This window comes from Peromyscus californicus, unplaced genomic scaffold, assembly GCF_007827085.1.
Source record: "Peromyscus californicus insignis strain IS unplaced genomic scaffold, ASM782708v3 Scaffold_8__1_contigs__length_139910024, whole genome shotgun sequence".
Taxonomy (NCBI): domain Eukaryota; kingdom Metazoa; phylum Chordata; class Mammalia; order Rodentia; family Cricetidae; genus Peromyscus; species Peromyscus californicus.
Genome location: NW_026294606.1, coordinates 32,446,376 through 32,470,495, shown reverse-complemented (window position 1 = coordinate 32,470,495; position 24,120 = coordinate 32,446,376). Strand labels below are relative to the sequence as shown.

Here is a 24,120-nt window from a genome sequence, read left to right as displayed (position 1 = left end):
ATATCATTTATGCTGTCTAGACATTCTAGCCAATGCAATAAAACATGAAACAAAAAAAAAAGTAAGAGGTACAGTACTTGGCAGCATTTCCCAAGGCTTACCCCTTTAGAACAGTACTATTCTGGAACGCTAAAGAGAAACGGTTTCTTAGCTGTAAGGCATCCCAGAGACTTGAATAGCCTTATATTTGCTGTGATCTTCAAAGAAAGGAAACATTACCAGAAATTTTTCAACTTTTTGATTATTTAATTGATTTAAGTTTTTGCAATTCTCATCTTCTGCTGAACCTGGTAATACCAGCTTCTCAGGAGGCTGAGGCAGGAGGATTGCAAGTTCAAGTCCTGCCTGAACTACAGAGTTACTTCAATGTCAGGTAATTATACTATTTTTGACATTCAGACATTTTAATTCATTTGCTCAATAAGTTTCTCTGTCTTCCATGATCTAAAAACAATTGCTCCAAACAAGGAATTTGGAGTCAAAAAACCTGGGTGTGAATCCAACATTCCTGCTAAGGGACTTTGAGATAATTATTTTGTATTTCTAGAAATCAGTCTTCTCATCTGTGAAATGGAGATTTACTTTACAATGTACTATAAATATTATTAGCTAATGCATGGAAATTGCTTAATGCTGTTTTCTCACTGCTCTAGAGGTGGTGGGACCTGGAAGAAAGGACCTGGTAAATGAGGCAGACTGAAGTCTCATGCAATAGCCAACTTTATTCACAGTATCAGACAATTTATACTCTGAGGGTTGAGAAGAATCAAATGAGTAAAGTTCTTATGAGTTCAAGCCATATATAATCACAAAGACAAGCCACATGTGGCTGTAGCTGAAAGTTTTCCTGTGTCCCACAGCGTTAAGTCCCAAATAAACACATAGAGACTTATATTAATTACAAACTGTTTGGTCTATGGCTCAGGCTCATTGCTAACTAGCTCTTTTATCTTGAATTAATCCATTTCTATTAATCTGTGTATCACCACATGTCTCATGGTTTTACCTGTGTTCCATCACATCTTGCTCCCCCAGCGACCCACAGTGTCTTCCCTGACTCCACTTTTCTTCTCCCTGTATCTTTGTTTGGATTTCCTGCCTGGCTCTAATATGTCCTGCCCTAGGCCAAAGCAGCTTCTTTTTTTTTTTTTTTTTTGGTTTTTCGAGACAGGGTTTCTCTGTGTAGCTTTGCGCCTTTCCTGGGACTCACTTGGTAGCCCGGGCTGGCCTCGAACTCACAGAGATCCGCCTGCCTCTGCCTCCCGAGTGCTGGGATTAAAGGCGTGCGCCACCACCGCCCGGCTTGCAGCTTCTTTATTAACCAATGGTAGCAACACATATTCACAGTATACTCATGGCAAAAAATATATTTTTCCATAGAGACATAAAAACACTTAATTGAATCTGCTACACCTGGGAGGAGCATGAAAACATTCCAAGAACAATTTCATGTTTTGAAAAACTGAGGTCACAAGATTCTTGTCTTATTTTCCTGGTGTTTTCTCACATGCACTCGGAATTCTCCTCATAGGACTCCATTCTTGGACTGCTTCCCAACAGTTGATCATTTTTAAAAATTCAGATTTAACCAATCATGAAATACCACTTTTATTCTGAAATAAGGTTGAAAAAATGTCATAAAATAGGTCCTTCCTTAACCATGGCTGTGAAGCTGTAAACTCATACTACCACCAAAAGAAGTGGTATGACCACTTAATACAAATAAAGCAGAATAATTCCTATCTCCTGTTGCAAAATTTCACTTCTGGGGAAAAAAAGTAAAGACGTTTATTAGAACTGACTTACAGTCATTAGATACTGGACAGAATATGAGCTCCATCAATAGGATCTCAGTGATAACTCAAATTTCTGGTGTTGGGTATGTGTATTTGTGGGCTTTTCCTACTGTGTATGATCTCCTTGCCAACCAGAAGTTGAGATGGGTGTAGGAATAGCTAAGGCAAACTCACTCAGTCACTGATTCCACAGCAGCATGCCGACTTGAGTGAATAAATAATTAGTAGTTTATAAACTAAATTACTGGAGGAGTGGAGAGGTAGCTCTGTGTTTAAGAGCACTTGCTGCTCTTGCAGAGAACCGGAGTTCTGTTTTCATAACCCACACAGCTCACAACTGTCTAGAACTGCAGCTCCAAGCCATTGATGAAATGCTGGGAATATTCTCATTAAACCAGAGGAGACAAGAAAATATTCACTATCTCCAGTATCCTTCACTGCCATCTAGACAACCTAGCTAATGCAGTAAAACAGGAAATGAAAAAGAATAAAACATGATGTGCATGGGCACTGCACTAAGGTGTGCATGCCTATACATAGACACACGTCTATAGGAATGCACATAATTGAAAATAAATATTTTTAAAGTTAAATTTAAGGGACTGAGGGCAGCTTGATCGTAGAGTATATGCTTAGCATGCATAAGGTCCTGAATTTAAATCCCAAAATATCCTGATATGTCTGTGTGTATAACATCAATGGTTTTCTAAATAATAAGTCTCTCTGTCTTATAACTCTTTAAAAAAAAACGCTACTTCTGTAAGTGACTTGATATTGCAGAAGGGAGTCTGCCATTATCTTCATTATCTCCTTCCTTCCTAAGTGTGAAAGGCATTTCTCATGGTCCACACTCATGTTCAGGAAATTTCCTGCATAATGAACTCTATCTCCCAAGGTAGAAATTTAAAATTCCCTTTCCCAGTCCCCAGCATCTGGAGGTTTTACATGCAACCAGACCCTGCCCATCAGACTAAGTCTTGTCAAAAGATGTTTGGCATATTTTGAGCACCATGAGCAACCAGGCAGCACATATGTCACTACAGTTTCCTGTCTGGCCAGGGTGATCTCAGGACATTAGTACAGCATGACATCGTGGTACTGAACAGTGGTGGAAAGATGGACGGCTCTCTGTGTTGTGTGGTACAGTTGGCTGTTTGTTCCTGATGTTGCAGACTCTTCAAAAATTGACTGTTTGGCTCTCTCAAGAATCCAGGAAAATCTGAAGATGTCTTCTTAGTAAGTATCATTTCCACAGAGTCGAAACAGTGAGGGGTCTGTTGCTTCCAATAAGAATTCAAGCTGGGAATATAAATTAGGGGTAAAGAACTTGCCTTAAATTTGAGATGGTTGATTGATCCAGCATCAAACATACACACACACACACACACACACACACACACCACACACACACACACACACACACACACACACACACACACACAGAGAGAGAGAGAGAGAGAGAGAGAGAGAGAGAGAGAGAGAGAGAGAGAGAGATTTACCAGTGTACCTTAGTTTTTGACCATTGGTTTTAAAGCTACAAAGTTCCCTTTAAGTACTATGCTAGGTGGAATTTGAGGTAGTCTCCCAGCATCCACATGGCAGTTCCCCACTGTCTGTAACTCCAATTCCAGGGGTTCTGACACCTTCACAGAGACACACATGCAGGTACACCAATGCACATAAATTAGAAACAAACAAATCATTAAAACATAAATAAACATGTAAATGTACTACATTGTGCTGAGTGCTTGCAATTCATTTGATACTAATTCGTTGAAAATTAATGAGACTTCTTTGTGGCCTATGACATGGTTGATCTCTATGAATAGTCCTTATATGCTCAAAAGAATATTTCTTTTTATTATTATTATTATTATTTTATTAAGAGATTTTCTATTCGTTTCACATATCAACCACAGATTAGCCTGTCCTCCCTCCTCCCATCCCCCAGCCTTCCCCCCAACCCATCCCCCATTCCCACCTCCTCCAAGGCAAGGTCTCCCCTGGGGAGTCAGCAGAGCCTGGTACATTCAGTTGAGGCAGGTTCAAGCCCCTCCTCCCTGCACCAAGGCTGAGCAAAGTGTCTCACCATAGGCACTAGGTTCCAAAAAGCTGACTCATGCACTAAGGACAGGTCCCGGTCTCACTGCCTGGGGGCCCCCTAAACAGTTCAAGCTAAACAACTGTCTCGCTTATCCAGAGGGCCTACTCCAGTACCATGGGGGCTCCTCAGCTATTGGTCCACAGTTCATGTGTTTCCACTAGTTTGGCTAGTTGTCTCTGTACTTTTTCCAATCATGGTCTCGATATCTCTTGCTCATAGAATCCCTCCTCTCTCCTCGATTGGACTCCTGGAGTTTGGCCTTGGATCTCTGCATCTGATTCCATCAGTCAGTAGATGAGGGTTCTATGATGACAATTAGGGTATTCAACCATCCGATCACCAGAGTAGGTCAGCTCTCTCGACCTTTGCCAGTAGTCTATGGTGGGGTCTTCATTGTGGATTCCTGGGGACCTCCCTAGCACTCTACTTTTTCCTATTCCCATGGTGCCTTCATTTATCATGGTATCTCTTTCCTTGTTCTTCCACTCTGTTCCTTATCCAGCTAGGACCTCTCGCTCCCCTAAGCTCTCTTTCCCCCAACCCTTGCCCTCAATTACCCCCCAACCCCAACCCCAGTTTGCTCATGTAGATTTCATCCATTTCTCCCTGGACGATCCCTGTGTCTTTCCTAGGGTCCTCTTTACTACCTAGTCTCCCTGGAGCTGTGAGTTGCAGTCTGGTTATCCTTTGCTTTACATCTAGTATCCACTTATGAATGAGTACATACCATGTTTGTCTTTCTGAGTTTGGGTTACCTCACTCAGGATGATATTTTCTAGTTCCATCCATTTGCCTTCAAATCTCATGATGTCATTATTTTTCTCTGCTGAGTAGTACTCCATTGTGTATATGTACCACATTTTCTTTATCCATTCTTTAGTTGAGGGGCATCTAGGTTGTTTCCAGGTTCTGGCTATTACAAACAATGTTGCTATGAACATAGTTGAGCATGTGTCCTTATGGTATGATTGAGTGCTCCTTGGGTATATGCCCAAGAGTATAGCTGGGTCTTGAGGAAGATTGATTCCCAATTTTCCGAGAAACCACCATACTGATTTCCAAAGTGGCTGTACAAGTTTGCATTCCCATCAGCAGTGTAGGAGTGTTCCCCTTGCTCCACATCTTCTCCAATATAAGCTGTCTCCAGTGTTTTTGATCTTAGCCATTCTGACAGGTGTAAGATGGTATCCCAGAGTTGTTTTGATTTGCATTTCCCTGATGACTAAGGATGTTGAGCAATTCCTTAAATGTCTTTCAGCCATTTGAGTTTCTTCTTTTGAGAATTCTCTGTTTAGCTCTTTAGCCCATTTTTTTAATTGGACTGTTCAGTATTTTGATGTCTAGTTTCTTGAGTTCTTTATATATTCTGGAGATCAGTCCTCTGTCAGATGTGGGGTTGGTGAAGATCTTTTCCCATTCTGTAGGCTGTCGTTTTGTCTTATTGACCATGTCCTTTGCCCTACAAAAGCTTCTCAGTTTCAGGAGGTTCCATTTATTAATTGTTGACCTCAGTGTCTGTGCTACTGGTGTTATATTTAGGAAGTGGTCTCCTGTGCCAGTGCGTTCAATGGTACTTCCTACTTTCTCTTCTATCAGGTTCAGAGTAACTGGATTTATGTTGAGGTCTTTGATCCACTTGGACTTGAGTTTTGTGCATGGTGACAGATATGGATCTATTTGCAGTCTTCTACATGTTGACATCCAGTTATGCCAGCACCATTTGTTGAAGATGTTTCTTTTTTCCATTGTACAGTTTGGGCTCCTTTGTCAAACATTAGGTGTTTATATGTGTGTAGATTAATGTCAGGGTCTTCAGTTCTATTCCATTGGTCCACATGTTGATTTTTATGCCAGTACCAAGCTGTTTTTATTACTGTATCTCTATAGTACTGCTTGAAGTCAGGGATCGTGATGCCTCCAGAGGTTGTTTTATTGTACAGGATTCTTCAAAAGAATATTTCTATTCTATCTTCATTATCAGCGTTTTCCTCATGGGGTTCAGCTGGCAAGCTCCATGCGACACAGAAATCACTGCTTAAAAGCAGGGCATCCTGGCTCTTCCCATCTGCTGCCTTCATCCATAAAGTGAAGCTCTTGACCCTGTCAGGATAAGGAGCACCTCATGGAATTCCAATGGAAAATTCGAGAGTCCCTCTCTCTTGCTCTTACTCCTCTTTGCCCCAAGTTTAGACAGAATCAAGGATATAATATGAGACCAATTTCTGTCATTAAAAGCAAAGAAACCCCATGTCTTTCCATGCTGCTTTCTCAATAGTATCTGTTAATTTATCCTTCCTTATATCTGCTTGTTGTATAGCTACTTCCTCAAAAGTGAAAAATCCCCACTTTAGGGAGGGCCATAAAATCCACAATAAAATTCCAAGACGCATGAGCCTTGATAAACTTACAGGATTGTGCAAGACTGGATAAGCAGTAAACTGTTGCTAGGAGACAGACGATTCTTTACCGGCATTGCTGCCTGAACGTGGTGAAGAGAACTGTAGTGATGCAGCATCCAGGAGTGATCACCCATGCTAGGGCGGCCTTTTCGGGAATGAAGCTGTCCAGTAAACTCACTGGTTTACAAAGCTGGAGTTGGATGGAAATGTCTGTTTGGTCGGCCTTTGCCCTCCCTATCTGATGTGAATAGAAACAGGCTTCCCAGGAAAAGTCATACAGCACTACTGTAGCCATTTCATGGTCAATAAGACTCATTTCTCCATTCTGCGTGTGTAGATGCATGCTTCATTCCCTAAGTAATAAGACCCATAAGTGTGACTTAAAGGAGCTGACCCGTTCCCACCTCCGGAAGGGAGTCCCGAGCTCTGCTCTTGCCCGTGATGGATTAGATGAATTGTAAACTAATTTCCTTTGAACACCAACACTGGTCCAGCACGAACTGCAGCTCAAAACCCTTCCCACACCCTAAAAAGAAGAGGGTCTTCATTCCATTGTCAGGAGACAGAACTTTTTTTTTAATCTATTTAGATGTAAACAGTGAAACACAACTCTCACGATGCTATTGTATTCTTGCAGAGGACCCAGGTTCAATTCCCAACACCTACATGGTGGCTCACAGCTGTCTGCAATCCAGTTCCAGGGAATTCAGCACCTCTTCTGGCCCCCATGGGCATCAGACATGTTTGTGGTGCATAGACTTACATGCTGGCAAAACACACACATATAATAAAACAAATAAATCTTTAAAAGATACTAGATTTTTGGAATAGTTCCTAGACTGAAATGGGTTCTGTGGCCAACAAGGTAGAAAAGAAGAAAGAATGTGGGTCCTTGGTGTCATCGCTGAGCTCCCAGTACAATCTGATCCAGATTCCCTGTGATGCAAGCAGAATCCTTTGAGTTAGTGCTGCTTGAGTGAGGATTTCTATTGTTTGCCACCTAAATCACATCAACAGAGACGTTTTTGGGTTCTGTTTTATTGAGCTGAAATTCAATACACCATTTCAATTTGGGAAGCATGACTCTATAATCTACCTTAAGACCCCAATAAAGCCCCACTTTTTTGTATGACATGGTCTCACTGTGCAGCTCTTGCTGGCCTGGAACTCACTATGTAGACCAGGTTGACCCCAAATTTACAGAGACCTGGCTGCTTCTACCTTCTAAGCTGAAATAGAAGATGTGTACCACCATGGCTGACCTAATATCCCTCTTTAGCCTTATTCCACACTTGCTTTTCTTTATCTCTTTAATCGGAGTTTTGATTCTTTCTGAACCTACTCTAGGCCCTCCCCCAGCATCCCGAGCTCCAGGCCTGGGCGCACACATCAGCACAGTGCTGAACTCAGGCTCTTCATTGTGACAATCCTGAGGCCTGGCCTTCAGATTAAGTAATCAGCAAATTGCATTACATTGTTAAATGAATGATATAAGTACAAAATCTTGAACAAGATTAGAAATATATGTAAAGCATTTTCTAACAATATCAATCTATATCTATCTATCTATCTATATATATAATCTGTGTACAATATAAAAAAATCCAATCCAATGTAAAGTATTTAAAACTAGTAATTGTCTTTTTTTTTAAACAAGAACCTTAAATCTAATCTCTTTGTTTAGCCCTTTTCCTAACCCTTGTTAACAGCAACTTGTAACCAACCCTCCTAAACAATGAAAATTATCCCAGACCCAAAACACATTAAAAGACCAAAAAACCACCTGCCCACACCACCTCTTTGGGAATGTGGGCGTCGTACTCTTAAAATTGCTTCCTGCTGGGTATGGGCGAAGGTATCTTTATTCTGAAAAGAAAAAATTTGGGTTAACTGTCAAATTCTAGGAAAGGTAGCTATATCCTTTGTTGTCCAGTTTGAGCATAATGCCAAAGTTCAGAGTTTATCTCAAGTCCTTATTCAAGTAGTCTTTGAGACTGGATCATCTCAGCTAGCCCTCTTAAAATTGCTCTGAGCAGTTTGTCGTCCAAAGCTGATCTGTAGATGATGTTTGTCAGCTTAGTGGTATTATTATTGTCCACATGGAATTATTGTTGTTGTGGGGCCCCATCTTCTTCCTAGAGACTTCAGTTGATGTTAGACCTGGCCGTGATTTCCTGCAGAAAACTGATAAAAGACTCGAACACAAAGACATGTATAGGCAGCTAATTGAAGCCTTTTTTCTAGAATTAGTTAGTACTCTATATGACCATTAATATCTTAACAAAGTTTAATATATATATATATATATATAAATCTTGTAAATTTTGATATAAAATTCATACTTTAATTTAATTACTCTGTGCCTTCAGAGTGTAGGAATAATGTGAGTGAAACTGAATTAGAGAAAAGCAATTCTCACACAAACACGTGCCACTAACAAATGGGCTACCTCACAGGAAAGACAATGGGAGAGTCAGGTGACCGTCAAAGGAGTTTAACTGTGCCCTGTTGAGGAAGTCTGTGGCGATATTGCATGCTTGTCATAGGGTAGGTGACTACATAGAAAGAGAAAAGCCCCCAGGCAGACCTTCTCCTCATTTATTCCTTTTTCATTTAAGTGGCACCTAGCGAGGAGAAAGACAGTCAAAGCTCTCTCATTCTTTTGACATCCTTTGAACAATCCAAGATCATTCATTGGGACCTCTGAATATTTGGCTCCATCTGCATCATGTCTTCCCATAGCTGCTTCCTCTTAGTCATCAACCTTCATATCAACACGACCCAAGGGCCAGGACCACCACCAGCATCTAGCTGTCTAGCACACCACCGTCCTGTACCACCACCATAGAACTCAACTTCTCACTGAGGTAGTCTCTGTCCTGGAGCCATTTTATCTATCTGAAAGGTTGTATGTATTTCCTTGTGGATCCTCATCTTTCAAATTTAGGCTTTGAAGACAGAGTCCTTGACATCTTCCATGGTATTTCCCCACACCTAAAACACTGCCTATCTCAGGGCAAGCACTTAGAATGCATTTGTGGAACCTTCAAGCTGGTGATTAATGAGATCTCATGGGCCTGGCAGCCTTTCACCTCTAATAACACTGTCCCCATGGTCTCTGAATCCTCAATCATGTATGTGCATGTACACACACACACACACACACACACACACACACACACACACACACACACACATTTGTGTGCATGTACTAGCCTCATTCTTTTCTGTTACAAAGGGCTTCCTTCCTCTGAGAAGCCAGAAAAGTCACATGATAGCCACTAAAAGTACCCTTAATTCCCACATTCGAGAAAAGAAAGGCAGAGGAAGACTCTCCCCTGCTGCCTTTGCTAAGAAGCTCAGAAAATTACTCTGAGTGGTAAATGCTATTCCATGTCTGTGCTTGGCCAACCACTAAGGCAGTAGAGCAGGCAGGGGTTACATGACCATGCCTGAGTGATTGTATGCAAAGCAGAATGGCGTTCTCCTTATGGATATGAAAATGCTGTTACCTGGAGAAGAAGAAAGAAATATCAGGCAAACCCACAGAGCATGACTTCTGCCTCTGTGGGCTTCAAATCTTCAAACTCAAACAAATTTGAGTGGTAAACATTCAGAAACTGTAAATGCACCTGTACTGAACATGTTCACACACTGTTCTCATCTTTACTCCTAAATAATACATTGTAGCAATGATTTACACAGTGTTTATGTTGTATTAGGTTCTGTGAGTCATCTGGATATGAGTTACAGTTAGAAGGCTGTGCATAGGCTAAATGCAAATACTGCACCTTCTAAGAGCTTATGCATTGTAATTAAACATACTTAGGGCACAATGTTGCATTGTGATAAATGAATACATTGTGTGATAATCAAGTCCAGATGGGATTTCCATCACCTTGTATTTTATCATTTCTTTGTGAGGAAACAATATAAAAACTTCTCTTCAGTTGGGCATGATGGCACACACCTTTAATCCCAGCACTCAAGAAGCAGAGGTGGGTGGATCTCTGAGTTTGAGGCCAGCCTGGTCCACAGAGTAAGTTCCAGGACAGCTAGGGTCACACAAAGAAATTCTGTCTCAAAAAAATTTAAAAAAAAAAAAAAGCAGCAAAAACAAAAACCTTCTCTTGTAGCTGTTTTAAAGTACAGGCTACACTGTTGTCATCTGTCGCCACTTTACTATGCAATAGGTCACCAAAACTTGTTTCTCTTAACCTATTGGTGCCTATTGAGCAGCCTGTTCCCTTTCCTCTCCCCCCATCTCTCTCCACCCACAATCTCTATCAATCACTGTCCCACTCTTCACTCCCGTGAGGTCACCTTTTCTAGATTCCTCCTGTGAATGAGCTTCTGTGATGCATTTGCCTGTCTGACTTCCTACACATAACATAATGTCTTCCAGGTCTATCCATATGGTCACAAATAAAAGAATTTAATCCTTTAAGGATGCGCAGTACTCCACTGTATATTTGCCCAATGTTATGCACTTGGGGCAGTTCTACATCTCAGCCATTATGAATAATGCTGCAGTGAATGTGGGAATGCAAATATCTCTTCCACATACTGAGTTTATTTCCTTTGGGAAATACCTAGACCTGAGATTACTGTGTCTTACAGAAGCAACTGTTTTTAGTTTTCTGAGAAATTTCCATAGCGTTTTTCATAATGGTTATACTAAAATGCTCACCAGTAGTGTGCATTGGTTCCTGGACAGCAGTTTGTGTGTCTTTTTAACGATTGCTGTTCTAGTAGAGTAAGGTGGGGTCTCCTTGTGGTTTTGACATACTTCCCTGATGGTTCATGAGGTTGAGCATTTCTTCCTACACCCGTTGGCCATCTGTATGTACTCTTTTGCAAAATATTTATTAAAGTAATTTATGCACTTTTTTATTTACTAAGAAAAGTTTGCCATTCATTTTACACACCAATCAAAGACCCCCTCTTCCTTCCTCCCACCCCTAATTTACACACTTTTAACAGAATCGTTCGTTTGGGGTTTGGTTGCCACTGTTACTATTGCTTTGCTATTGAGCCATTGAGTTCCTTATCAGACGTAGAGTTCAAAAACATTTTCTCCCATTTTTGCAAGTTGTCTCTTTGCCCCATTGGTTATTTCCTTCCCATCACAAAAGCTTTTGTTTGATATGATCCCATGGGTCTATTTTTGCTTTTGTTGCCTATTTTTTAGGTGACTTGAGCATCTAAGAATCTAGGTTTCTCTAGGACGTCCTGAAACGACGCTCTATGATTACCAGCATGTCTAGAAGATTCTCTTGGTACGAAAGGGTAGTGAAATTTTTGTCCTATCATCTACATCCTGCTCGATTTCAAAATTTCTGATTGCTAATAACAGTGGCAAGCTCTATTGACCTAAAGGTTTACTTTGAATCTTCCAATGACTCCATTTTTCTAGTTTCAGAGGCAAGAAGGGTGTGGCCCTCCTCTCCTTCTTTGAGAGGTTAATAGATCTGACAAGTCCTTCTAGGTCCCCAGAAAAGAGAAAGTGAATCCCATCATGAGAAAGGGCGTTCCAGGTTGCCACAGACAATCAACAACGGACTTCAGAGTATCTTAAGCTCTTTTTCATGCATTTTTCAGAGTTAAATCAGTAGTTGTCGTGTTTAAGAGCAAGGTGGGTTTGTTTACCTGGAAAGTGAATTCAATGGTGCAAGTGAACTTTTCTGCATTGTCTGAACATGATTTTTCTCCACTTCCATCAAATGAAATTCCAGTCAACCCAAGGCATGAAAGTAGACTGAGGATAAATTCATGACAAACCTTTTATCCTTTTCATATCACTATAAGCCCACAAATATGGACCCATGAAATTGAGTCTGAAAATACAAAACAGAGCAGTCAATCTTCTTCTGCAACCATTTACCCCACCTGCTCCCCCTGCTTCTGACATCTCTAAGCCACATTATGTTGCCCTTGGGAAACCAGCTTCCCCCAGGATCTCTCCCACTTGCAGAAAGGTTTTCCACGAGGGGGGGGCAGGCAGAAAGCACAAGAGTTTACTCTCCATCCCTCACAACTGAACCAGCAAGGCAGACTCTCCCATCCTGCTGCAGGAGCCTTTGGCCAGCGCAGAGCCTTTGGCTAGTGGAGGGGGAGGGGTGCCTCAACCTGTTTTGCAGTAGTAGAAAGTTCTCCAGAACACCATCTGCCCATCCCAACCCTTGGCTTTACTTTTCTTTCTGACTCCGGGGAGAGCCCCAAATGCATTCTGTCTCCCTACTCTCTATTCCAAACTCCATGCCTTTACTCCAATTGACCTGTGCCCTGCATAGGGTTGTGCAGAGTTAGTTTGTTTTGGGGTTATCAGACAGGATTTCTTTGGGGGAGGGGTATTAGTACCTCTCTCCTCTTGCTGAATGAAAAGATGATATGGAAACAACTCATAGTTTTCCAGATTCTTAACATACTTTGAATGCAAATATTTGAAAGGAGGTGGGTGAATGTCTGTCTTTAAAGCTATGCCTGAGCACTTAGGCACGAAGACCCTGGCCTTCATCCTAAAGAGGAAACCCAACATTGCACAGCCAGCAAAAAAAGGAGGAAAGGAACTGAGATTTTTTAAAAAGGCTATCCCTAGTAAGAGTTTACAGGAATAGTTTATTTAAGTGACTATTAAAGGACAAAGGTGTTTACATATGTAAAATATGCATATGAGTGGAAGTCAAATGATAGTTTAACCCTCCCAAGGGAAAATACAAAGTCAATGGACCAGCGGTTGGCCTCCCGCGGAGAAGGCAGCAATCCTGGGGGCCTGAAAGTCTTAAAAGGCTATTGAAGCCTCAGGTGGACTCCTAGCTCCACAGTTCCCGGCCCTTTCCTTAAAACATTTCTGATAGTCTGTGACTAAGGTGAAACCACGAGGTCGCGTCCGCTCTCCCTCCCTGACCCCCCCCGCCCCGGCCTGGGCAGCGCTGGCTGAGGTTCCCTCCTGGCCCCCTTGTCGCCTGCCCCAAGCATCCGCTAGCTGGTGGCCACTGCCCTTCGCAGTCGCAGAGAGCTGCAGCGCTCTCCCCCAAGGCTGTCAGCAGAGGAGTAACGGCTTACTTTCTCTTACTGTTCCGCTGCCATAGGTCCAAGCCTGGGTCGAACTGCTAGCCAAGGCCAGCCTGGGCAGAGAAGGAAACGATCATCCACTTCTAGCTTCTAGGTTGTACCCTTGATGCCCCCTGAATTTCGATCCCGCTGGCATCCGCCAAGGTCACCCTCCTGTGGTAGGGTAGCTCTTTTCCACCGCTGCCGGGAGCATGTCGTAGCCTCAAGGATTTGGACATTGAGCAAGAGGCTCGTGTCTCTGAGCCTACAGCAAACCACACTGGACCGCCACAGGCCACCAGGTCCCTTCTTCAAGAACTTGCCTGGCTGCGCACCTGCTTCAGCTTGGCACCCTTCCCGCCTTAGCCGACTTTGTCCCGTGCTGTGCGTGCGTGTCTACTTAGACCCTAAAACAAGGTGCAGGAATCTGGTTAGGGGCTGGCACTGGAGGCAGAGCCCAGTTCTCCCTTAAGCACTTCAGGCTTCGGGAAATCCCTGCATGGATCGGCAGCTACAAGGATCTGCCCAGGTTCGTCGAAATATGCTCCCCGTTTCAAGGCCGACCTCCATCCAGCGCTGCCCACCGGCCGCGGGAGGGAGGAAGCGCTTAGCTTGCACAAATTCGTTTAATGGCCCCACAATAACCCTGTCTCCATATATAGAAAAATGACCCCCCTCGAAAAAAAAAATCTGTCCAAGGGCAAGCAGCTAGCAAAATGTCCAGTGCGCAGAAGACGGAAAGGAAGACACAGAATAAAACCCATTTACCGCACCTTAAGTCTTCAAGGCTGCAGATCTTAGAAGCCTAGGAGTGAGGTGGGTGGGTAGGGTGCCGGGAGATAGATGTCCTTTTATATCCTGGTTGGGGCTGGAGACCCATTAAGTCCTCAAGGGGGAGGAATGTCCTTGGAGCTTGTGGACCTTGGGGACACCATGCTACTCTGTTGCCTTCCGCCCCAGGGGCTGTGTCTTGCTTAAAAGGGGAACTTCCCGCCTCGATTTGAAGAGACTGCTTTGTAAATGCTGGAGAGCCAGCAGTACCGCAGGGTTCCTGGAGGGTCTCCCATTTAGGGAGAACTATGGGTACATTTTCTTTCCACTGCGCTTTCGCTCTTTCCGGGATGGGCCTCACCAGCAAAGGACTCCTATTATAATTCAGGCCAGCTGTGCGTGGCTCCACCCGCGTGAACCATCCCAGGACCCACAGACCAAGACAGGGCAAGACTCAATGCAACTAAAGTTGCAGCGCAGGGTTTCAGCCGGGGAATTTTTGCTTTGGAGGTGCTGCTGTCCTTCTCCATCCAGCGCAGCTGACACAACCACCATCACTCCCGTGAGACCATGCACCCATCTCTCTACCCCACGCCCGCGCTCACGGACACACACACACACACACACACACACACACACACACACACACACACACACCAGGGCACTGTGCCCTGTTGCACGGTGCCAGTACACACACCCGCTTGAGGTCTCGAATCTCTTCCCGGGTGCAACGAAGGAGTCGGAGCCTTCTGAGGGCTTCTTGGTCCCTCAGCCTGAACAACACCCATTGTTCCTCTCCGGAACTGACTTGGCCATTGAGTTCCACCCACAGCCTAGAAACTTCATCCCATGAAGGAGGGACCTCCTTAAACACACCGATAAAAGCAAATGTGCACTTGAGAAGTTGCTAGGGGCGGGCTGGGGGGACAATCTCGCTTAGGAATGAAACAGGGTGACTGAAAATAAACAGAGCTTTTATTGGCATGGGCCAAAAGTAATAGCATGGATGTGTATACATCTTTACAACCATTGTTTCTTTTTCATAGTCGCCGCGGGAGGGTGCATCATCATTATCTCTTAATTTTTATTATTTATATTTTACAGAAAGGGGGTTAAAAACAGAAGTTTGGAGATATTTAGCAACGGATCCAAAATCAGTAAGACCAGGTGCACTTGGCAACCTGTCACCATCCCAGAGTCATCTGCCTGCCAAGGATTTCACTGAACAGGAAGGTACGTGTGCTGTTAGTGATATAGGAGAAAATCAGTACGTCAACAAATAATTACTAAATGTACTATAGAGTCTTGACCTGGGCAAAGGGGGCAAGGGGCAAGGCCAATTAACGCTTTCTCCAGTCACTTCTCAAGTCCCCTTAGTCCCTCTAGGCCATCAAAGTTCTCCTACAGGCACTTCCAAACTATGGGGAATGTTCTTCCCAGGCTAGTCACTGCCTAGAAATGCATTTGAAAAACGCTGGACAGCAAGAAGGATGACCCCAAACAACACACACACACACACACACACACACACACACACACACACACACACACACACACACCTATAGATATGTTCTCTAGAACCAACCTGACCTGTGCTGAAGAAAGTAATGTAGAATTGAGTCTCCTGGGGGAGGGGGCAGGACAGGACAGGACTGGGCAGCCTCTCACAGTGATAACCACACTCCCAACTTTCAGTGAAGAGCTCTCCCCAACTCAGTAGTGGGGACAAAGCCAAAAAAAACCTTGGGATTAAAGTTCCTCTGGCAGGAGCATCACAATGGAGAATTCTGTTTGTGAAATACACACAGAGAGAATGGTGTCCTGCCCTGATTTTGAACTGGGGTTGGGGGTTGCTACTTGTTTACACCCAAAATGAAGCATTTAGTCTTGAAAGAGCCAGATCTGGGGGTGTGAAGTGGAAGAAGAAGGTGTGTTTTCTAAAGCATAACCTCTAGAGGTGCTTAAAATGTTTCAGCAAGAAATGAAAGCAGAGAAAAATAAGGCAAAAGAGATAAAAACTTGATACCTAGGTGTCAGGAGTGTGGGGTGGTGGGAATGGGTATCTTTGCACACTCCTATACCTCACTGACGGTGTGAATTTCTCCGAGCACAAAGGTACCAAAGAGTTTGCACCAATAAAGCTCATTTTAAGGGATTTCCTTCCTTCCTTCCTTCCTTCCTTCCTTCCTTCCTTCCTTCCTTCCTTCCTTCCTTCCTTCCTTCCTTCCAAGAAAGTGTCATTGAGAATAAAGCCCGGTTCATTCTCAGACACCATCATTCAGAGAACTACCAGTGGGCTACCTGGAACAGTGGGATGCTTGGACCTCTGGTTCAAGCCCAGCGTGCTGGCAGAGCCTACTCCCAAAGGACCCTTCATGTTCCATTTCACCTTGCGGAATTTCACCAGGACAAGTTTAGGGAGCCACAGAGTTTTCCTCCATCAAAAAGTGACCTAGTCACTCAGGAGACCCGAGGGCTGAGGTCCAGGAAGGAAAAGGACAGTCGCTGCGGAACTCACCTCAACAGGTTTGGGGGTGGTTAGTTCGTTCTTCGTTGATTAGATGGTTGGTTGTCCATTTTGTTTTCGGTTCACTGTTGGTTTACAAGACTGGAGGAACGTTCCAGGAGTTCGCCGAGTAATTCAAGAACGAAGAGGCGAAGCCCTTATCACCACCACCGCTAACACACACACACACACACACACACACACACACACACACACACCGCCGCTTTTGTGAACTAAAACCTAAGGTAACTGAATGAACTCTTCCCGTCTACCTAGTTTATTTTCCTCTGAAAATGGACCTGGAGAACATGACCTAAGGGGGCCAACCGAGGACGAGATAAACTAGTACTTGAAGGCGTCTGTCCACCTAGGGGCAACACTAGCGGGACTCGGCCAGGTGCGCGGGCATTGGGACTGCCCCCTATCCCCCCCCCCCCCCCCCACACACACACACACACACACACACACACACGGCTCCAGCTCCCAGCAGGTGAAGCAGAGTTGTTCGCGGTGGATCGCTACGTGCGGCCCCGCAGGATGCGATTTCCAAGAGCCTGGCGCCACCCAGCGGAATCAAGGGGAACTCCGGGCGCCTCTTGGCCCCTAAGGAAAGCAAGCAGACACTCCTCACTCCTCAGAGTACGCCAAAGGTCCACGCCCAGACTTTGCAGCTCACTCTCTCTACCAGCAAAAGACATTGGGACCAGACCCCATAAGTACGTCAGCCAGGCTATACTGTCCTCTTTGAACCCCAAGAAGCAAAGTGTGTCCTCCCAAAATACAAACCAAGAAGCATTCGGAGTTGATACCACTAGGAGCAGGGGTGTAGGTTGGCAGGCACAAGACAGAGTCACGGGGAAGGTGGGAAAGAGGATGAGGCGGTCAATAAATCATTTGGAGCGATTTTTGGCCTTGGTCCTTGTTTCCGAAAGGTTTCGAGCGGCTTTGACGTTGGTTACATAGTTATCCCCTTTTCCAGCGCGCCCCTCCCCACTGCAGACTTTCTGGTGTCCAAGGATTGTGTTTGAAAGGGAGGAAGCATTCTTAAAGTGGTGGGTGATGGATTGTCTAAACCCTTCTAAGATATTCTGGACGGGGGATTTTGAGGCAACTCAGCCATGAAGATCCTCTGAGGCGAAGGGGTGAGTGAACAGCGCCCACACGCAATCCGGGGCCAGATGCAACAGGATACTGGAGGTGGGCGATGCCTGTTGGGAGGGGGAGGACCCGGGACAGGTGGAAACCCCTGTGCCCTTGGTATCTGAGATCCCCAGTCTTTCAGGCTGGTCTCACGGGTGCATGGGGTGATTTGGTAGGGAGAGGAGGCTCTCAACACCCTGGTGTCAGGAGAGAGGGAAGGGGCACAGAGTTAGGGGACACCCTCAGGCCACTTTCTCATCTTCTTTCGGATCTCATTGGTTTCTCCGCCACTTTGCTACCTGTGGTTTGCCTTGCAGTGGGCTTCTTTTCCTAATCCCAGTGGAAAACCTAGCCAAAGTAGAAGACGTAATTGTGGGGCGGGGGGGGGGGGCTTAAGGATGACCAAACACGTGGGCCTGACAGACTGATAGTCCTGCCAGGCCGCAGCCACTGATACTGCACCACCTGTCACTGCTTCTGGGGGAGCAGCAGCCCTAGGGATGCCCCACGAGGGTCCTCTCAGTCTGATGTGGGGCATTCTGGGGTCCTCCTGGTACTACTGGAATCGGAGGCCACCTCCTAGAAGGGTTAGGTTCACGCCCCGTGTGGACTGAGTAACAGAAGGCTAGGTTGGGGGTCGAAGGGACTGCTTAGGCCCAGCTCTCCCGGACTCTACCTCTTTCTCAGCACGCCTTTCCCCTTGGGCCAGCCGCACAAGCCAGTAGCCCTTCTAAGACTCGAAGGACCGAGGGACAGGCCGAAGAGGGACCCAGGGCCGGGCGAAGGTGGCAATGAGGAGGGAGAATCCCCAGAAGCAACACTTCAGAGGCGGCGTCTGGGCGCCCCGAGGTCCCTAGTCGGCCTCTGGGCGCCGAGCACGTTTTATTTATCCCTACAGAGGATGCTGGAGGACAAAAGAAATATTTGGACGTCAGAACTGATTTATATTTTTGGAAGAGCTACGTTTCCTTTTCTGAAGAGAGGCGAGCGCGCCCCATATCCTGCGCTCGGCGGGAGGACTGCAGCGAGTTTTGATGCGCCAGGAAGTTCATTTGCGCTGAGGCTCAGGGCCCGGCGCCCCGCCGTGATCGCTGCCCTCCCAGATATTTATTTATTTGGGGGGAAGGGAAGGCAGAGGGTGAGAAGACCCAGCCAGACTAGGGAAGAAAACCGGGCCCCTGGTTAGGACCTCCAGGGCGCTTCCGTGAAAGCCCGCCCGCCTACTGCCCGGCGGCCTCTCCGCTCCGCTCCGTCGGGGGCGTCTGGGGCCAGCCTTGCAGCCTCCGGGTGTTCGATGGGTGCTTCTGTAGCAACCAGGCTCTACAGTGCATCCCGCGTGAGCCCGGGGGGCTGGCCTAGCCACCACCCTCCCCGAAGGCGGACGGAAGAGGGGTGAGAAAACTCCCAAAAGAGGCGGAAAGGGGTGTGCGAGAATTCCCAAGAGAAGAGACATCCAAGGGCAGGGTGGTCACCCTGGAGCAGGACTCAGGGAAGGAGTGCAGTGGTCCAGGGCTCCGGACAGCGCCTGCGCTGTACACTCCTCATGCCCATGAAGCCACCAGGCTCCCACAGGTTTCCAGATAATCTCAAAAGCTAGATCCTGCACCCTAAAGTCAGTAGATTTTTTTTTCTCCCAGCTGCACAAACGGACGCAGAATCAACGTGCCTACAGGCACTGCACCCACACTCGCTTCCAGGGTGTGAAGTGCAGCAGCCCCCTTCCCCCCCTCCCCCGCCAGCTTTTTTTCCATCTCCCTTTGGGAGATGTGCCGGCCTATGCCCCTAACACTTCCACCCCTAATCATAGCTCGCATCCCACCTGGGGGCGGGGGGGGGGGGGGTAGCGGGGTGCATTGTAGGCCGGAGGACAGGCTCCTGGGGACAGTTCCCACATTCCGAATGCATAACTTGTGGACTCGTGGAACCCTCAGTCTGGCCATCTAGAAAGGGACAGAAAGAGGCTTTTTTTTTTTTTTTTTTTTTTTTTTTTTTTTTGCATGGGGGTCTGGTAATTTAGCTCTGTCTCTTCCCTCTCCAAGCACCTCTGACCTGGCCATCTGGGTCATGGAGTCATGCCTACAGCCAGGAGCTGTGGAGCTGATCTCTCAGGAAGGTGGCTAAAAAAAGAGTCCTGCCCTGAACACACGTGCTTGGAGAGCTGAAGGATGGATCCAAATAAAATGTGACTCTGGGCTTTCATAACAATGTAGCTAAGGGTTCTGGACCAAGGAAAGAGAACAGACTCCAGAGGAGGTGTAAAATGGCTAGCTTCACCTTCCTGCTGAAGTCTCGCTCTCCAACCCCCCGCTTCTTGCAGCAATCACCTAACACCAAAAAGATCAACTCTGTTCCTGGCGGATTTTTCCGAGAGGCCTCCGCGGCGGCGGCATGCAAGAGTCTCATCTCTGCTCCACCACACGAACAGACCTGGAGCCCCGTGCCTGAGCAATTAAAAAGCTGTCTTGGGCGCTCACAAGCCTTCTGCTCATGGTGACTTAGGACCTAAGCACAGGGTGAAAACGGTGGGGTATCCTCCAGCTGACCAGCACGAGGCTTTCCCCACTCAGGCTCAGGCTGAAGGAAGGGATGCAGAACAAACCAGCTCCCCCAGGACAGGTCCTAAACGCCCCTAAGCACTGCTAGTGTAGATAGGTCTCTCCCATCTCTACTGGTTTAGTCTAAACCAATTCATGTAAAACCCACGAAACAACGGAAGCATGCTAAGAAAAGATGTAAACCGCAATAATGAAGAGATTTCCTAGAATAAAATGTAGATTACAGAACAAAAATCAGAGAAACCCAATTTTAGCTGAGTTTACATTCCCTTGCTCTGGAGCAGGGTTGGGTAGGACGGGAAGGGAACCCGCAGCCCAGATGGAGACAGATGACCAACCCAAAAGCCATGGACTGAGGACTGCTCTGAGCTGTCTATTTCTTGACTAACGAAGAAGCACCACCAGGGCTGGTCTAGAATCCTTTGACTGAATCATACCTGTACTTCCCCCACTTAAAAAATAAGTCCAGATTTTTGTTATTTACTGGGAATGAAAATCTGTGAAGGGCTCACACCAGAGAGGGGACCTCCTAGGGAGTGGTACCAATCTAAACAAGGCAAGTGGATCAAGGAGACTTCCATTTTAACCCTGCACAGGGCTGGGACTGGGGCTGGGGCTCAGGTAGAGCATGTCCCTAGTTTGCTTCAACCCCAACCCAGCAAAACTAAACAAACAAATAAACAAACCCTTTCTGCTCACGGAAACGGGAACTATTGGAGGGAGGAAGACGTTGACCTATTTGTTATCAGATGTGTTCTCTGACCCAATAGATGTGGATACATCCACAGCTGAAAAAGAGAAAAGAACACTAAATCTGGGGGCCTAGCACCACTCCATCCCTGAGCCAGATACATTGCTTGTCCCTAGGCAGCCCCTGTCAAAGAACAGGTTAGATGTGGGATCTCCAAGAAAGTGCTTTGGAGAAGTCCTCTTCCTGCCCAACTGCTTATCCACCAAGCTCCCCACCTTTCTGGACTTGGGAAGGGTCAGTGTATAGAGCCCTACTTCTGTAGGCTTCAAGTTTACAGACACCGCCCCCCCCCCCCCCCCCCCCCCCCCCCCCCCCCCCGCCACTGTCCACTGCCTTGGATCTGCTGCAGACTCCAAGAGAGATTTACAGATTTAGAGAATCTTGGGACATGATTGATACCTGGATGATAAAAGAAATTCCTTTAAAGCCTCTTGTAACTTAACCAGTTGAATCAGTAGAAACTAAAAATACATCAAGGTTTTTTTTAACTCTTTTTTAAAATAGGGGTTACAAATAGGAGTATTTGTAACACTTCTAAAATCTCAGGTATCCATTATAAAAGGACCCTTTGGCTCCCAAACTGTAGCTAATGGTATGGAAGGTTATTAAACTTTGCCATGATTTAAAAAGGTTTAGCACCTTCAGTCTCTTACCCAAAACCTTTTAAGGCCAGTTTTAAAGCAAGTGCCATGGGGACTGGGATACATAGACTCCCCAGGTGCAGAAAAAGAACAGGTGCATAGCGGAGTGAGCACCATACTAACTTCATACAAGGTTTCCCAACCTGTTGCCTGCCCACTCTTCCAATGCAATGCTTTACCCACCTCCATACACATTCACACACAAACACATTTACAGAACACTGAAGTCTGCCGTGGAGCTCCTTTAGGCCAATACCATCCTTTACACCCAATTTCTACTTCATTTAAATAATTATTTTCAGACATTTAGAACTTCGGTTTAATGAGCACATATTTACTTCCATATTAAATCGCATCATAAAATTAGTCTAGGCAAAATGACAAAAGAGGATGAGGGGGAAACCAGTATGAAATAAATGGGGACTTGCTCCCCAACTGTTCAGTCGTCAGTCAAAAAGAAATTCTTAGAAAGTCGAAACAACTTCAACCCCCAACCCAATCAAAACATCCCTTCCGGAAAAGAGCGACTTGTTTCTTTCTTTTTTTTTTTTTTTCCTCTTGCAAATGAGCGGTCCACTCAGTTCTGCTCGGCGGTGTTTTCTTAGCTGACTCCCGGCTACAATCGGGCCATTTTCGGACACATTCCCATGTAGGTACCAGGGGTGCTCTGGAGGAAGCTGTCGACGCCTGTTCAGCTAATTTAGGTTTTCTTTGTCTAATTACTGTGGAGCTTAGGGAAAAGGAGCCGGGCTCAGGGCAGTAAACTGACACTCGGGCTCTGTGTGTGGTATCCAGGCAGGGTTTGATGGAAAAAGCCTGCTTCCACTCAACTTCAGGTCACTGTCTGGGGCCAGTCCCCTCCCCCCGCACCCGCCCTTTCCTCTGTTCCTCAGACCCACCAGCACTCTGCATTGGGAGCAGTCCCCATGCACCATGGCACTGAGAGCTGGTGCAGCCCCCCACTCCGGAGGGGCCGGACCCCACTCCGCTCCACAAGACTCTGGTTGCATCTTTCCTGGGGTCCCTACACCCTCCTCCTTGTCCTCCCACCTTCCCAGACTCTCCAGCACACATGGCAAACCAGTGCTTTCGGGGCCGGTGCAGAAAGTGTGCACTGCAGCGCCTCGCATTTGCTTCCCTGGTGGGCATTTCTGTCTCTCCGGGCCTAGCCACCAGCTCTTGTGTGGCCAGGCCGGCTTCAGTCTCCAGTTCTCTTTGCAGCCCCTGTCCGGGGTCAGACTACATTTCCCCGCACGTGTAATCCAATAACTAACTGTCGGGTCTCATTGGAATGATTTCTCCCGAGGGCCATCTCTCTCGGAGCCTACTCTTACCGAGATGAATAAGACACAACTGGGGGAGTGTTCTCGGACGAAGTGAGCTTGGCCATGGCACGGGAGTGGGGGGGGGGGCACCGGAAGACTGACGCTATAAACCCACTGGCAGCTGTGCGGACCTTCAGTGTTGACCATGATAAGCACTGCTATCTCCTCACCTCAGGGTCTCTCTCTCTCTCTCTCTCTCTCTCTCTCTCTCTCTCTCTCTCTCTCTCTCTCTCTCTCTCTCTCTCTCTCTCTCTCTCTCTCTCTCTCTCTCTCCACCACTCTTTCTGCTTAAAGTGGAAATGACAAGCCGGTGGAAGCAAATTAAAGCGAGTCCATCCGACTCAAGTGTCCTGATTCTCTACAAGATGCCCCGGGTTTCTCCACCCAAACCCCAGTGCCCAGCTTAAAATATGTTCATAACTACCCCAGGGCCACAGCTCAAGGGCGCCCAGTGCTTGCCCTCTACTATGAACTCTCAGAAGCCTGCAGTCCAGCCAGAGAGAGAAAGAGAGAGAGAGACCCAGGATTGGCACGTTACCTTGGGACGTCTGGCACCCTGGCGTGTGGCTGAGGGCGGCACTGTCTAAATGAAGTTGACAGATGGTGTCAGTTCGGGCACTGGGGATCGTGGCTAAGGAGGCTCTTCCAGGGCACCGCTGCCCCAAGACTCAGCCCCCACAGGGTCCGGCAGAGGTGGAGGAGGGGCAGGGTGGGTCCCCTCGCGGGGAGGGGGGGGGCGGGGGATCTGGGATAGGAAATGGGCTGCTGGAAGGGACAGAGAATGAATTGCTGAAATAAGGGGTAGTCGAGCCTTGCCAAGGTTGGGAGTTCTCCTCCCAGCAGAAGGGGAAAGGGAAAGAGACCAGAGAAGAATTAGGAGAGCGAGTAGGACCCGGGAGAGTCAGGGGAGGCGATAAGAGCAGGAGCCCGCCGCCAGGTCCGGAGGGGGAGGAGTGACGCCGGCCCAGTGCGCCCTCCCCGCGGCGGGCGGCGCGGAGCGAGGAGGGGGCAGGGCGGGGTGGGGTGAAGGGAGGGAGCGAGGGAGGGAGCGAGGCGGCCGCAGGGAGGGCGCGCCAGGG

At 46.6% G+C, this 24,120-nt stretch overlaps 1 long non-coding RNA gene across 1 annotated transcript; it reads right to left on the bottom strand.

Annotated features, from left to right (window-relative positions):
- Nucleotides 1-702: 702 nt before the first annotated feature.
- LOC128103784 (uncharacterized) lies at nt 703-24,053 on the bottom strand. The gene is made up of 2 exons (XR_008215775.1): nt 23,580-24,053; nt 703-3,095 (listed from the first exon to the last, which is right to left on the bottom strand). It is a non-coding gene; the product is annotated as an uncharacterized LOC128103784 (long non-coding RNA).
- Between the last annotated feature and the right edge of the window lie 67 nt (nt 24,054-24,120).